At 34.9% G+C, this 17278-nt stretch overlaps 1 pseudogene; it reads right to left on the reverse strand.

Moving 5' to 3' along the window:
* Window positions 1-504: 504 nt before the first annotated feature.
* Window positions 505-4934, reverse strand: LOC141519495 (heme oxygenase 1 pseudogene; annotated as a pseudogene).
* Window positions 4935-17278: the final 12344 nt, after the last annotated feature.

Genomic DNA, 17278 nt, shown 5'->3' on the forward strand with positions numbered 1-17278 from the left:
AGGCTAAACCCCTCCCCCTGATCCTGGGGGGGAAGAAACAAAAAACAAACCCAAACATTGTGAAACCAGGATAAACAAAATCCCACAGAAAACTGGCTTCTAAGAAGACACAACATTCTGAAATGCAAAAGTAGAAACCGTCTAGAGGCCAAAGGGAAAGTGGTCACTCGGGTCAAACAGGGAAGCCAGGAGCTGGGCTTGGCAGGTCATTTTTCAGGGTTGGAAGCTTGGTCTCTTGGGGGGGGGGGGGGTTCTTGGTAGGAACTGGGAAAGAATGCTACATCTGTGGGCAGTCCCTGAGGACCCCCTTCAAAGTTGAGTCCCTCAGGCCGCAGTGCTTTGGGTCAGTGGGGGCTCTCCTCCACCTTCTCCAGGGAGGGGTCCACAATGACCCAAGGAGACCCATCGAGTGAATGTTCTTAAGCTGGGCTGGTCGCAGTCTATAGGCTCAGGATAGCAGAGGAGACCGTGGGGGGTCTCCCCGGAGTGTCTCTTCTGTTCCATTCACACGGCATAGAAGCCCGCAGCGACCGTGGCCACGGTGGAGAGGGTGAGGGTCCAACGGAGGAGGGGCGAGTGGGAGAGGAGACGTTGCGGGGGCTTCTGGGGAGCAGCCTGTGTGGAGGTAGGGCCTTGTCCCTTGGTCACCAGCCCTTTATCGAAGCGTCCGACTCTCCGAAAGGTTTCCGTTCTCTTGGTTCTTGGACAACAACTCCTGTGACTCTTCAAAGGTCTGGATGTCCAGGAGGAAGGATGTCCGTGCCTCCTCCACCTCCTTCTTTCTGGTGGTTGCGCTCATGCCAATGGCATTCATCCGGGAACGGTAAAGCTGCTTGAACTTGGTGGCCTTGTGGCTGGCTGGAAAAGTGAGGAAGGCCACTGTGCTGGGGAGCCCCAGGGACTTCTGTGCAATCCTCCTCAGGATCTGCCCTCCAGAGACATCCCCCAGGGAACGCGTGTGGGCACGGGCCACCAGCGGCTCAGGCTCGGTGCGCCCCACGGCGTGAAGCCGATGCACGCACTTCTCCGTGGCTGCCGAGAAAGGCATCTCCTGTCTCCCCCGGGGCCGGACCACAGCTCCATGCCCTGCTCCAGGGCGGGAAGAAGACTGGGGCGATGGCAGGGTGGGGCTTGTTGCGCTCCATCTCCTCTGCCAAGGCCAAATAGATGTGATACAGAGCAGCCATCCCCGTCTTGAAGCCCTCCCGGGGCACCTGCCCCTTCTGGAAGGTCTTGAGGAAGTTCACGTTCTCGGCGCGGGCGTGGACCTCCTGCGTGGCTTCCTTCAGGACCTGGGACAAATCCTGGGGCGCTCGGCGGGGCGGCGGCCGGAGCGGCCGGAGCGGCCGGAGCTATTCCCTTTAATTTAGGGGGGAAAAAAAAACCGGATATCTTATTGTCTGAAAAAAAAGAAAAAATGACTGATTTATTGGAAGATTTGGTTTTTATTTTAATGGCATAGCTTATTCTTCAATTTTTTTTTCCCCTGAAATGTGGTTATTTAAGTAATTTATTTCCTCTTCTGTTGTTCTGGACAGGTTGCATTTTTGTAAATATTCACCCATTTCATTCAAGTTAACCGGTTTATTGGCATACAGTTCAGCAAAGTAGCTCTGAATTAACTCTTTAATTTCCTCCTCATTGGCCGTTAGTTCACCCTTTTCATTTTTGATATTGATAATTTTATTATCCTCTTTCTTTTCAAAATTAGTTTAACCAAAAATGTCTATTTTATTGTTTTTTTATAAAACTAACTCTTAATTTTATTTATAAAATCAATGGTTTTCTTTTATTCAATTTTATTAATCTCCCCCTTGATTTTCAGAATTTCTAATTTGGTATTTAATTGGGGATCTTTAATTTGTTCTTTTTCTAGCTTTTTTAGTTGCATACCCAATTCATTGATCTCCTCATTCTCTGTTTTATTCATATAGGCGTTTAAAGTTTCCCCTCAAAACTGCCTTTACTGCATCCCATAAATTTTGGCATGATGTCTCATTATGATAATTTTCTTGGATATAATTACTGATTTCTATTATTTGCTATTTGATGCACCCATTATTTAAGATAGTTATTTAATTTGCAATTAGTTCTTGGTTTATCGTTCTGTGGCTTTATTACATGTAATTTTTAGTGCATCACGGTCTGACAAGTGTGTATTTATTATTTCTGCCTTTCTGCACTTGATTATAAGGATTTTGTGCCCTAGTACATGGTCAGTTTTGGTAATAATATAGCTTATTAAGCAACCTCTTGACTAGAAATGAGCTGATGAATGGTTAAGAACTAGCTCCTTGAAAATCAATTTATGTTATTTCTCTCATTCACTTTTCTGAAATTTGCATCATCAAGAAACAAAACATTTAAGTCCTAATGGATTTTTGCCATACAGGTACATATATTCAAAATATAATGATTGTTTTGTGAGTCACTTGGAGCTGACTCTAGAATTCCACTGCAGTGTGGCTACTTCAGGGCATAGTATAATTCAAGGAGTCATCCCTAGTGCGCAGAAATAATTTTGGTCCTGTGGGAGAGACAAATATCATTTTAATATCACAATAATATCCTGATGCCAAATAGTTCTTTTGGTGCTTTATATTTTTCTTTGACTTAATAGAATGTCCTTCACAATTGTTCATTTTTAACATCTTTTGATTTTTCTGGGGAATAAATTACAGTCTTCCCAGGATTTCATAACTTTAATTATTTTGTAAGAACTAGAGACTCACCTTGACTCCTTTGGGAGAAATTTAAGAACACACTCGAATATCCTCATGCAAGTTGAATACTCAGGAACAAATCTGTTCAGGGTAATTTTCTAATAAGAGAATGAACAATGATTTTTGTAAGTCATTATTCAAAATTAAGTTTGGTCCATGTGAGCCCTTAAGTTTTTTTTTAGGTTTTTGCAAGGCAAATGGGGTTAAGTGGCTTGCCCAAGGCCACACAGCTAGGTCATTATTAAGTGTCTGAGACCGGATTTGAACCCAGGTACTCTTGACTCCAAGGCCAGTGCTTTATCCACTACGCCACCGAGCCACCCCAGAGCCCTTAAGTTTTGATGGGAATTGAGGGACTTTGAAATGGATTTCATTTGGACATCAGGGTGAAAGCAATCATAGAATTCACAGAGGAAATTGTTGTTATTGTCTTTCATTCTCAAAATAGGCCATGACATCATAGTGATGAGACCATGAGACCAGGTTTTCATGAACTGAAGTTTAGTAAGGGGGTGCTATGCAAATGCCATCTTTACTTTCTCCTCCAGAACCAGTGGCTAGATAGAAATCAGGATGATTGAAGATGATCCTGGATGTGAGGCAATTAGGGTTCAGTGACTTGCCCAAGGTCACAAAGTCTGGTAACTATCTTAGGTGTGATTTGAGAATTTAGTCTGCTTGACATTATGACCATTCTTCATCTTTCAATAGAAATTTGAGGGGGTTCAAATCAACTGACACTAGGTCACTAGGTCATCAAATAACACTAGTTCATTTGTAAAATTACAGAGAATATATTAGGCTTCTGGTATAATATTAACTAGTTTAATATCAGTAAATAGTTTACTTGGGAGCAAAAATGCTAATGCCAGATATTACCACATTGAGAAAACATTTTTCCAGTGGTGTTTTTTTCTTCCCTTTTCTGTGTTTTTAATTGTTCAGTCTTTCAGATGACTCCCACTCTGTGTGATCTCATGATCATTGTTCAGAAGGCTTTTTTTGGCATTGTTGTTGAAGTGATTTATTATTTCCTTCCTGTATCCTCTTTATAGATTCAAAGAACTAAACCAAATAGATATTAAGGGGATTGTCCTGTGTTACATAGCTAGTAAATGTCTGAGGCGCAATTTGAACTCAACTGTTCCTCATGTGTTATCCATTTCAGCTACCAAAACTCTTTTGGGGTACACTAGTTTTTTCTTCAGTGTTGACAACTTTTAGGAAAGTCAGTGATAGCAGGATCACACATAGAAGACATTTACTGAAGACAGATCCATATAAAGATCAATTAAGAAAATGAGTGTATTTATCTGGGTGAATGGAAATTTCAGTGTGGTTGGGAAAAGACTTCTGGAAAAAAAGAGATTAGATATATTCTGCTGAACCCTAGAAGACAGAACAAGAATTACTGTTGGTGGAATCTTCAGAAAGACAAGCTTACATAACAAATATAACAATTTAAAATGGTCAATCAAACTTGAATAATTCTTTATTGTAGATTTTTCAAGTAGGTTGATTATTCATTTATCCAGTGTTTTATAGAGAATATCTTTTCAGATATGGATTAGATATGGTCACCTCTGAAAATCCTCTGACTCTAAGATCCTGTGATTTCCTCCCTCTGTTCCTCAAAACAATTAGTCCTAGAGAGACAATTAGAGACCTATCCCTGATAGATATACAGTCTCAAGTGAATAGATCCCCATCCCTGGACTCAAGAAAACTTGAATTAATCTAACCTAATCTTTTTTAGGCTTTTTACAAGGCAGTGGGGTCAAGTGGCTTGCCCAAGATCACACAGCTAGGTTATTATTAAATGTCTGAGGTAGAATTTGAACTGAGGTACTCCTGCCTCCAGGGCTGGTGCTCTATCCACTGTGCCACCTAGCTGCCCCTAACCTAATTGCATCTAAATGTGACCCTAGACATGTCACCTAACCTGGTTATGTCCATCCTCAACCTTCCTCCAAAATTATTTCTTTCCTTAACCTGAGAAAAATTTTTCCCTATACACCTCGACCTATATTTACATAATATCACTGATTCAGATATTAATGTCCATACTTCAATTGGGATATATCAAACGTGTCTTTTGTTTTGTCTATCTAACTTATCGTGTGCCATCATGAAAAAAAGATGGAAAAGTATGAAAAAAAACACTTTACATTTTACCTTCTTAGTTATGTCATCGGAAAATATGGTAATCATTTATCCATGTCATTGCTGAACTGGTTCAATTCACTTTGGTCAATGAGTATTTGGAATACATATAAATAATAAAAAGAAGCAGAGTAATGTTTCCAAAACTGTATCTTCTACACGAAGACCAATAATCCTTTTCCTGTACTGCACTGCATTTTTCATGTCCAATAATACATTGATGTTTACAGTATTCTTTCAAGATATACAGAATTGGTAAAAAAAAGTGACAATTCTAGTCAAATAAAATTACTTATTTAGTGTCATATCAATGTAACTACCAAAATACTACTGGGTCCTTATCCCAAAGAGATAATTGAAAAAGACCCACATATACAAAATATTTATAGAAACTCTTGAGAGAGTAGTCATCATTTGGAGAATGACTGAACACGTTATAGTAAGTATCAGGGAATAATAATGTTCTGTAAGAAATGATGAGCAGGGGATACAGCCAAGGTATTTATTAGGGCATATATTATATCTTTAACTTCTTATGTGAATAAAATAGAGAAGGAGGAAATCAATGAACTAAGCATGCAGCTAAAAAATAGAAAAAGAACCAATTAAAATCCTCCAATTAATTGCCAAATTAGAAATTCTAAAAAATTAAAGTAGAAATTAATAAATTTTGAAGCAAGAAAACAATTGAACTAATAAATAAAACCAAGAGTTGATTTCATGGAAAAAAACAACAAAATTGATAAACTTAGGTTAATTTGATTTAATAAAAGAAGAAAACCAAATTATTTGTCTCATAAATAAAAAAGGTGAACTCACCACCAATGAGGAAGAAATTAAGATAATAATTCAGAATTATTTTAACCAACTGTATTGCCAACAAAATTGATAATTTATTGTGAAATGGATGACTATTTACAAAAATATAAATTGCTCAGGTTATATGAAGAGGAAATTACATACCTAAATAATCCTATCTCAGAAAAAAAGAAATTCAACAAGCTATCATTGAACTCTCTAAGAAAAAATCTCCAGGTCCAAATGGATTCATAAGTGAATTCTATCAAACATTTAAGGAAAAATTGGTTCCAATTCTATATGAACTCTGGGAAAATAGGTGAAGACTGGACTCTGCATAACTCCTTCTATGACATCATTATGGTGTTGATGTGTAAACCATGAAGATTCAAAACAGAGAAATAAAATTATAGACAATTTCTCTAATGAATATGGATGCAAAAATCTTAAATATAATCTTATCAAAGTGATTACAGAAAGTTATCACTAGGATAATATACTATGACCATTCAAGATTTATCCCAGGAAAGCAGGGTTGGTTCAATATTAGGAAAACTGTTAGTTTAATTAACTATAATAAAAACAAACCTATCAGAAATCATATGATTATATCAATAGCTGCTGAAAAAGCCTTTGACAAAATACAGTACCCATACCTACTAAAAACACTAGAGAGCATAGGAATAAATGAATTGGTCCATAGAATGATAAACAGTATCTATATGAAACCATCAGCAAACATTATATGAAATGGAGATAAGCTAGAGGCATTCCTAAAAAGATCAGGGGTGAAACAAGGGTGTCCATTGTCACTACTATTCAATATTGTTTTAGAATTCTAGCATCAGCAATAAGAGAAGAAAAAGAAATAGAAGGAATTAGAATTGGAAAGGAAGAAACAAAACTCTCACTCTTTGCAAATGCCATGATGGTATACCTAGAGAATCCTAAAGCATCATCTTAAAAAACTACTAGAAAAAATTGGCAACTTTGTCAAAGTCACAGGATATAAAATAAACCCACATAAATCTTCAGAATTTCTATATATTACTAGCAAGATACAGCAAGAGCTAGAAAGAGAAATTCCCTTTAATGTAACTTCAAACAATTTAAATACTTGGGAGTGTACCTGCCAAGGCAGACTCAGAAACTCTATGAAAACACTATAAAACTCTTTTCACACAAATAAAATCAAATTTAAATAACTGGGGAAATATCAATTGCTCACAGATAGACCAAGCTAACACAATACAAATTGCAATTCTACCCAAATTAAACTACTTATTAAGTATCTTACCAAACAAACTTCCAAAAAAGTATTTCAATGTGCTAGAAAAAAAATTGGAACTAAGTTTATATGGAGAAACAAAAAATCAAAAATGTCCAGGAATTTAAGAATTCCTGGAAAAGAAGGTGGCTTAGTCTTACCAGATCTTAAATTATATTATAATGCATCAGTTATCAAAACTGTCTGGTATTGGCTAAGAAATAAGAGTGATGCATAAGTGGAAAAGATAAGATGCAAAAGAGACAGCAGGAAACAATTTTAGTAATGTTCTGTTTGATAAACCCAGAGTCCTGCATCTGGGATAAGAACTCTCTCTTCTGGGGAGGTTAGGTGGCGCAGTGAATAGAGCACCGGCCTTGGAGTCAGAAGTACTTGGGTTCAAATCTGACCTCAGGCACTTAATAATTACCTAGCTGTGTGGCCTTGGGCAAGCCACTTAACCCCATTGCCTTGAAAAATCTAAAAAAAAAAGAATTCTCTCTTCAATAAAAACTGTTGGGAAAATTGGAAGTTAGTATGGCAGAAACTTGGGTTAGACTTACATCTCATACCCTATACCAAGATAAGATCATAATGGCACAGAATTTAGACATAAAAGACATTATTATGAGCACACTAGGAGATCAAGGAATAGTTTACCTTTCAGATCTATAGAAAGGGAAGCAGTTTATGCCCAAGGAAGAGATGGAGAACATCATTAAAAAATAAATTAGATAATTTTGATTACATTAAATTAAAAAAAAAGCTTTTGCACAAACAAAAGCACTGTAATCAAGATCAAAAGAAATAAGGGAATTTGGGAAACAATTTTACACCTAGTATTTCTGACAAATGACTCATTTCTAAAATTTATAGAGAATCGAATTGAATATATAAAAAATAAGCCATCCTCCAATTGACAAATGGCGGAAGGATATGCAAAGGCAATTTACAGATGAAGAAATCAAAGTGATACACAGTCATATGAAAAAGTGCTCTAAATCATTACTTATTAGAGAATTGCAAATTAAAACAGCTCTGAGGTACCATTTCAACCTATCAGACTGGCCAATATAACCATAAAGGACAATGTTCAATATCGGAAGGGATATGGGAAATCTGGGACACTAATGCACTGTTGATGGAGCTGTGAACTCACCCAACCTTTCTGGAGAGCAATCTGGAATTATGCCCAAGGAGCAACAAAAATGTGCATACCCTTTGATCCAGCAATACCACTACTTGGTCTATACCTTGAAAAGATTATGAAAAATTGTAAAATGATCCCCTTGTACAAAAATATTCATAGCAGACCTGTTTGTGGTGGCAAAGAATTAGATATCGAGTGAATATCCTTCAGTTGGGGAATGGCTGAATAAACTGTGGTATATGTCTGTTATGGAACACTATTGTTCTGTTAGAAACCAAGAGGGATGGGTTTTCAGAGAAGCCTGGAAAGACTTGCATGAACTGATGCTGAATGAATTGAGTAGAACCAGAAGAACATTGTAGCAGCAACATGGGAGTGATGATCAACCTTAATGGACTTGCTCATTCCATCAATGCAATAATCAGGGATAACTTTAGAGTATCTGTGATGGGGAATACCATCTGCATCCAGAGAAAGAGGTGTGGAGGCTAAACAAAGACCGAAGTCTATTACCTTCAATTTTTTTTTAAAAAAGCAATTTATGTACTATATAATTTTGCTATACCTAATATTTTATTTTCTCCTCAAGGATATGATTTCTCTCTCAACACGTTCAACCTCAATCAATGTATAGAAGGGAAGCAATGTAAAGATTACCAAACTGCCATCTGTGGGGCTATGGTGGGGATGGGGGAAGGAGGGAGGGTGAGGGAATTGTAATCTTGGAAAATTCAAAACCTTACAAAAATGATAGGTAGAAACTACTATTGTATATAATTGGAAAACTAATAAAATATTAATTAAAAACAAATACAAAAGCAAATAAATCATGAGCAGGTGATTTCAGAAATGTTTGGGAAGAGGTATATGAATCGGTACTGAGTGAAGAGGGCAGAAGCAAGAGGCTTCTGTAACATTAACAGCAACACTGTGACATGGTCAACTATGATGGTTGATTGGCATATCTTCAGTTTCCAATATTTTGCCACCACAAGAATGGTTGCAATAAATATCTTTGCACATGTAGATCCTTACTCCTTTTTAATTAACTTTTCTAGCTATAGAACTAGTAGTGGCATTGCTACATCAGAAGGTAGGCACAGTTTGACTGCCTATTTGCATACTTTCAAATGCTCTGCAGAATGGATCCATCAGTTCATTACTTTTTAATATATCATGAAGCAGTCAAAGAAGAACAAAAGAATGAAAGTTAGAGGAGACTAGGAAATATCTCATTGAATGAAAAATTTCCTAGAAAATAGATCTAGGAGAGAAAATTTAAGAATTATTGAACTTATTGAATGCCATAATAAAAAAAAAGTTTTTAGATATCATCTGACATGAAATTATCAAGGAAAACTGTCCTGATAGTCTAGAATCAGAGAGTAAAATAAAAATTGAAAAAAAATCACTGATGGACTATTGAACAAGATTCCAAAGTCAAAACTCTAAAGGAATATTAGTGCCAAATTCTTCCACTCTCATCAGGAAGAAAATACAAGAAGCAATCAAAAAGATTGACAGTTTTTCTCTGTATATGATCTAAGCAGTTCTGAAAATTTTACACTGAAAAATGTTATGGATCTCCAGAGACTGAATTTAAGGAGTCTGAATACAGATCAAAGCATGCATTTTTTTACTTGTTTTTCCTTTGTCTTTTCCCCCCTCTTTTCATAATATGAATAACATGAAGCATATGTTTTCAATGACTTAATATCTATAAGTTATTTCAAATTGCTTGCCTTCTCAATAATAGTAGGGAGGGCATAAAGACATAGAGAATTTTTTGTCAAAAGTTTTTAAAGGAATGTTAAAACTGGTTTTTACATGTAATTGGTGGAATAATAAAAACATTAAATTAAAAAGAGAAATAAATCTCATATTGCTATCACTGCAGTATTGAGGCTTAAATTTTCCAATTTAGACATCCTCTGCATATGTTATTGTTCTTCTACCTGATGAATTTTCAAATGACTTGGTTGGCCACACTGGTCTGTCGTACAATAGAGTTTCTCTAACGGTATAACAAAGATATAGGTGCTAATATAGAAATAATTATGATGATGATGAAGAATATGATAATTAACTGTCGTATAGCATATGACAGGCACAGGTCTATGTGTTTTACAAATCTTATTGCATTTTATCCTCACATGTCAGGAAGAAGAGTGTCCTGAAGCAAACATTGTTTAATTGACTTACTCAAGGTCACTCATTGTCTGAGAATGGATTTGAACTCATTTATCCCTGGTCAATAATCTGTAATATGCCGAAAAGCTGCCTCTAAGAGAACAAAGTAATGTCTGAAAGAAATGTTCACTGCTACAGTTTGTTTAAATATAAAATATTGTTTATAAAGTCAATATATGCAATTAAATTTTAAGTACACCTATTATTCTTTTCTCCTTCAGAGAGTTTTGCCTCTTTTTCACTAAGAATAGCACCTGGTATCTATCTGATGCATGATGATGATGATGATGATGATGATGATGATGATGATGATGATGATGTTTGTCTTTCATTCTCGAAGAATACTATGACACCAAGGGAGGTGATATCATAACATGCTTATGAATTGGATTTGATTTGAGTGGGGGAGGGGCAGTGTTAGGTCACCAGTCTCTCTCTCTCTCTCTCTCTCTCTCTCTCTCTCTCTTTCTTTCTTTTCTTCCTTTCGCTAGGCAATGGGATTAAGTGACTTGCCCAAGGTCACACAGTTAGGTAATTATTAAGAGTTTGAGTCTGAATTTGAACTCGGGTCCTCCTGACTCCAGGCCCAGTACTCTATTCACTGTGCTACCTAGCTGCCCCTCAATGTCACTTTCTATTTCCAGAGTCATTTGGTTCCAGTGGCCAGAGATGAATCAGGAACACTGGAAGAGACCCTGGCTGCAAGGTAATCATGATTGAGTGGCTTGTCCAAGGTCACACAACTAGTATGTGTTAAGTGTGTAAATCTGGATTGAAACACCTGTCCTCTTGTCTCCATGGCCAGTACTCCATCCACTATCCCCCCTAGCTGCCCCAATATACAGGTGAATAATAAATATTTAGTGATTGATTTTTAGCCAGTGAAAAAAGCAAATTCTTCATATCTTAACTAGTTATTTTCAGTGAGTTGTTAGATGATAAAATTTTCAAAAATGTTTTCACCAAAGTTTTATATTGTTTTACTGTTTTTACCTCATATTTGCATGAGCAAACATTTTCATTTTTTTCTTGTTTAAATCAAAATGCAGACATAAGCTTGATATGGAAGCAGGAACAAGTTCTCTGTCTAATGTTAAATGAAATATTTTTATACTTTACTCAAATTGAAAGTCTAGCATTGACTTTAATGATTTATTCATAGATATATACAAATATAGAAATTATATGAAGATAAATTATTTTTATATCTCCCTCTCCCTAAAGAATCAATTTTTTGCCAATTTTGTCACTTAAGTAAATTTATATTTCTATTCCACAAATTATATAAAAACAAATAAATTTATTAGACTGAAGAGAGCATTTGAGTTCTTCCTGCATTCGTTCTTTTAACACTTTCAAAATATACCTCATAAAATATTTGTAATGTTTAGATAAAGCTGTAAAAATATGTATTTAGGGGTAGCTAGATGGTGCAGTGGATAGAGCACCAGCCTTGGAGTTAGGAGTACCTGAGTTCAAATCCTTCCTCAGACATTTAAAATTACCTAGCTGTGTGGCCTTGGGCAAGCCACTTAACCCCATTTACTTTGCAAAAACATTAAAAAAATATGTATTTAGACTTTTGTATAGAACTGTAGGTGGAAGAGTATGAATTTCATTATGTAATTGAATCAAATACATTTTATAAGACTTTTATGCTAAATTATCATTATAGTTATTAGAAGAATGAATAGATATTCACATAAAGGAACAAAAAAATACTTCCACAGATATCCTGAATGTGAAGGAGAATGTGAGATACAATTACTGGAAAGGAATACATTTGGCAGCACATAAAACAAGTATAAAATTTTGCATGTTTTCATTAAAAATTGTAACTTAGTAGATTTAATTGAAGATTCTGATCAGTTTTCCTTCCTGAATTTTTGCCATCTGGGGATCTGATCAGAATGCCATTATCGGTTTTTACATATAAGTGATAAAGCAAATGAATCCTACAATAATCTATTTGGTCATTATTTTAATTAATACTCAGTTTAGGCCTGGGGTATATAAAATGTGTCTCTCTATGAGGAAACAAATTTTATTGGATGGAAATAAATATGCATATCTTAGTGAATATAAAATATATAGACAGAAAATGAAAGAAAATTTCAAGGTGGGAGGGGGAAGCTAGAAGACAGAAGGCTTAGGTTGACGACCTTCCAGGTTGATGAGCCAGTATTGAATCATTTTTTAATGCAAGTATAAAAATGTTCTGAATCTCCTCCATTATCCTCTTTACTATTTTTTTTTATTTTTGCTTCTTGTCCTCAAGAATAGTAAGAGAAAATTTGTTCAAGACTCCGTTTAAACCTTGATAAAAGATAATTGTGTGGTTCATTTTAATTATCATTAAACTAGAAACTTAAGGATCGGTGTTCTCAGAAGGAAACAAGGACAGATAAAATGGCATTTGAGTAAATTGAAAAATTGGATCTAAGTAGACTTTTAAAAAAGAAAAGCAATAATATTCAGGAAAATAAGAGTAACATTATTAATTTACAAATTACTATCCTGATAATGCTCATGAGAATTAGAACATGAAAATAGAGTTATTTTCATGTTAAAAATAAGGAAATCAAGGTTGTTCCAGGATAAGTGACTTGCCCAAAGCTGCACACTGACTTCCAATTCCATCACAGATCTTCTAAAAATACGTGCAGTGCCTCACTTTGTTGATATCTTTTCAATAAACTATATATCATTAATGGTTGATGACAATTTCATTTTCACCAAAACCTTTTGATTATTTTTAAAACTGAGATTATTGTCATTATATATAAATATAATATTATATAATATAATATAGCATAACATAATATATTTTATGCTATATTATATTATGTTATATTTCCATGGCAGAATAAATTGATTCTTCTAGTTTTATAGTTATTTGACTAATTTGACTGAACTAGGAGTTGGTAGTAGCAAGGCTAAAAGCCAGTTTCTGACAATGATCTTGGCCCAGGAATCTTTTGACATCACTTTACTAACAAGCTAAGAATGACAAAGTATCTTGAGAAAACAGTTTTTTCTCCATGATCAGAGCAAAGTTTAATGTTGTTTTTTTTTCATGAGTTGGCAGCAGAGCTACCTGCTATCTCCAAGGGGGCACCATCTCCCAAGAGCTTTAGAGCATTCATGTCTGCAGAAAGTCCCTTCATTTTCTATAACATCAACTACTGACATTAGAACATTCGTTTATAGCACTGGGGAAGTAGCTAGCGAGTCAAATTGTCTCATTCACTCAACTCATCTACTTTATTTTGCCCTTTATTTAACTGAACTGAATAGAGGGTTGGAGTGGGCATGATTGATTTTACAGTCATCCATCTACAGCAATGGCCAAGATTGACCTCTGTGCCACTAGGAGCCTTTAAATATTTTGCCCCAGTGACAATTGAATATCTTTTCCAATATGATTATTTGTTTCTTAGGCTTGGAATTTCCAGGTCAAATATCCAGTATTAAGTTCTTGGCAAACTTTCCGTTTTGAATTCCTGGCCACCTTTATTCATATCCAGTCAATTAGGTTCTAGAATATCCAATTCCAAGATAGTATATTTTATGTAGACTCCAAAATGATATATTGTAAAGTTTTCAGGCCAAGGAGGCAGGGAGACCTGCATAACCTTCTCTATCTCAGACACTGACTCACTTTCCCCATGGGTAAGCTTTTTGACTTCTATTTTCTTGTCCATAAACTGTACATAATTACAATTGTGGTAATAATTTCATAAGGCTATCTTAGGGCTCAAATGAGATAATATATGACAATTGTGTTCAAACATAAAAAGTCTCTAAAAATACCTATTTTTATACAAGACTTGCTGCTTTTCATCCTTCAAGAACAGTGTATCTTTTGAGGGATGGATGATTATTTAGTTAGGTGGAACACTTAATTTAACATTGCTGATTAATTTAACATTAAAAGAACTACAATTTTCTTATTTAAATCTCTCTAAAACTGATGGAAATATATGATATTATTATTATGTACATTTTTCTTTTTTGCTAATAAATAACTTGAGGTTAATTTACTTCAGTGATTTATCCAGACATATAAAAGTATAAGGATCTGAAATCTCATTTAAATTCACATATTTTTGAGTAAACCTCAGTGGACTTTATATACAACATTGCCAAAGTAGTACTTTGTTGAGTGTTTTTCTCGCTTTCTTTGTGTTTCTCAGAATATCTACTCAACCACTCTCATATAAAAGCCCAATAACCTTCCCAGACCATGGTAAGTGTTATGTTAACAGCATTTGATCCTTGGAAAATACTTATCCCACAACCACCTTGTGACTTCCATGCTCTAATAAATATTATTCCCATTTTCCAAATGAGCAGAGAAAGGTACAGAATAATTAATTTCCATGAAATAAATACTGGATCAAATTAGTGATTATTCAAATAAGATCAGAACAATAGTATCTATGTACAGAACACCTAATCAATAATCTTTCCAAAAGAGTGCTAATTATCAACAATGGGCCAATTCTGAGTAGAAAACAAATCTTTTTGTCAACCCTGGTGGCCAGGAATTGTTCTCCCAATAAATAGAAACTCAAGGGGACTCCATGTTGCATCCAATATTAGGATTGTAACAGATGATGTCTATGCATTTTGGCTTAATAATATCAATTATGAAATGGCATACATATTATGTATGAAGCAAAGATTATTTTAAATCTTGATTCCAATTTGGTTCATTTTTTCTACTATTTCAAGATTCTATTTTGTTAAAGGAAAATCTTTCATTGTTGTTAGATGTAAAGACAGATAGTTTTCTACTCTTCTAATACTCTTTAAGATAAAATTTATTTACTTTGTCCTTACCTATTAGTCTCACTTCAAGTACATTAGAGAAAAAAAAAAGTTCTTTTACTATGGTTATGTGAAGACTAATGAATATCTTCAAAATTTATACAGGTTAAAAGATTACTAGGTCATCAATTCAAGGATGGAAAGGACTTCAGAGGCCTTCTAGTTGAATGTCTTTTCTTTATCAAAGAGAAAACTGAGGTCCTTGATATTCTAGGAATAATGTAATTTTGTGAAGTATAAAAGACATAGCAGTAGTAGTTTTATTGTAATAAATAATAGATAACACTTCTATGAAGTGTTAAGGTTTTTAAAGAATTTTATAAAATTGTCTCTCTTCATAGAACAGACCTATGATGTATTTGCCATTGTCTTTTCTCGTTTTTGGGGGGGCTTAAGAATGAACTTAGGCTGTGAGGTAAAGTGACTTATATATATAGTCACAATGCCAATAAGAAGACCTAGGTGTCAATTTTTTTTTCATAAAATGAGAAATAATGCTTTTCTGTCTCTGTCTCCCTCCTTATCATATGTACATATTTACATACAAATGTATGTAAATGTGTGTACTATGTTAAAACAATAAGTCAATTAGCCTTTCCCTCTTGAATTTAACTAGAGAAAAAATTAAGTATATATTAAAATATTGCTTTTAAATTCTGAATAGCAATTTATTTGGAATATTTTTCTTACATTAAACCTAAATTTGTTTCTCTGTAAATTTTAACATTTTTTCTGCTCCTTTTCTTTGTACATAAATAAACCAAATCAAAGTTTTCCTTCATGCGTGAGTCCTACAGGTATGTAAATATAGCTTTAATCTCAAACCCTTCTCTGACAGCCTTTTTTTAATCTCTTTAAACACTCTCAGTTCCTTCCACTAATTCCAATATGAAAAGATTTTAAAGTCTTTCTCTCTCCTGGCTGAACTCCTCTGCAAACAATTTTGCTTCTCAAGGATCTTTTTAAAAATGAAGCACCCACATCTGAACAGATTATTCCAAATGTAGAATAGAGAGGACTTCTACTGTATGGCTGGATACTATATCTATACAGAATAAGGTCAAACTAGTTTTCTTGTTTGCTATGTATGCCTCAAAGTTATGGGAAGCAAATAACCAAATTTATTTAAATTACTTTGCATAATTTAAAGAAGATGGTCTGGTGGAGTGGATAGAGTATTGCATCTGGAATCACAGGACCTTGACTTCAAATACTGTAGCAGACTCTTTTTTATTTATTTAATTTCTTTAAGGCAATGGGTTAAGAGTGCTTTGCCCCAAGGTCACACAGCTGGGAAATTAAGTGTCTGAGCTCGGTTCTGATCTCAGATCCTCCTGATTCCAGTGCTGGTGCTCTAGCCACTGAACCACCTAATTGCCCCTTGTAGCAGGCTCTTAGGACATGACCCTAGCAATTCATTCAACCTCAATTTACCTCAGGTTTCACAACTTGAAAAATGAAAAAAATAACAGTAACTACTTTACAGGGCTATTGTGAAAACAAATAAAAATCCCATAATATTTATGAAGAGACTATATGTGTTTTCATGTTGTTCCACTACTATAGGTACTAGTTTGTATCTTTAGTATCAAAACTTATTTTTTCCTGTTCTAATTCCAAAGATTACCCTCTTTGTCAGAGAAAATAGAAACATATTACAAACTGAACGCTTCTACCTTTCTTGTCATTCATTGTAATCCTCAACCTTTCAAATCAGTCCAATTACTCATTTGATTATCCTTGCATTCCCAAAAATAGCCATTTTTTTAAAGAAAAGTACCTACTTTTTTGTAGTGGTAAACTTTCTTGGTTCCCCTCAATACAAATTGAGTCTATTACTGAAAGGTAGAAACAACTACCTCAATCATCCTTGGTTACCTCTCTTTTTTCTTTTCTGCTTCTTTTGTCATATCTATCTGCCTATTTGTCAATTTTTCTTCTTGTATCTTCAGTGTTTCATTGCTGCTATCTTTATTTTTTAATTCTTATTTCTCTTAGAGCAATGGGATTGTGACTTGCACAAGGTCATCCAGCTAGGCAAATATTAAATGTCTGAGGTTGATTTGAACTCAGTCCCTCCCGACTCCAGAGCCAGGGCTCTATCCACTGCTCCACTGCGTTGTCCCAGATATTTTTATTTTCATGAAAATTTGA

This window comes from Macrotis lagotis, chromosome 3 (assembly GCF_037893015.1).
Source record: "Macrotis lagotis isolate mMagLag1 chromosome 3, bilby.v1.9.chrom.fasta, whole genome shotgun sequence".
NCBI classification, from domain to species: Eukaryota; Metazoa; Chordata; class Mammalia; order Peramelemorphia; family Peramelidae; genus Macrotis; species Macrotis lagotis.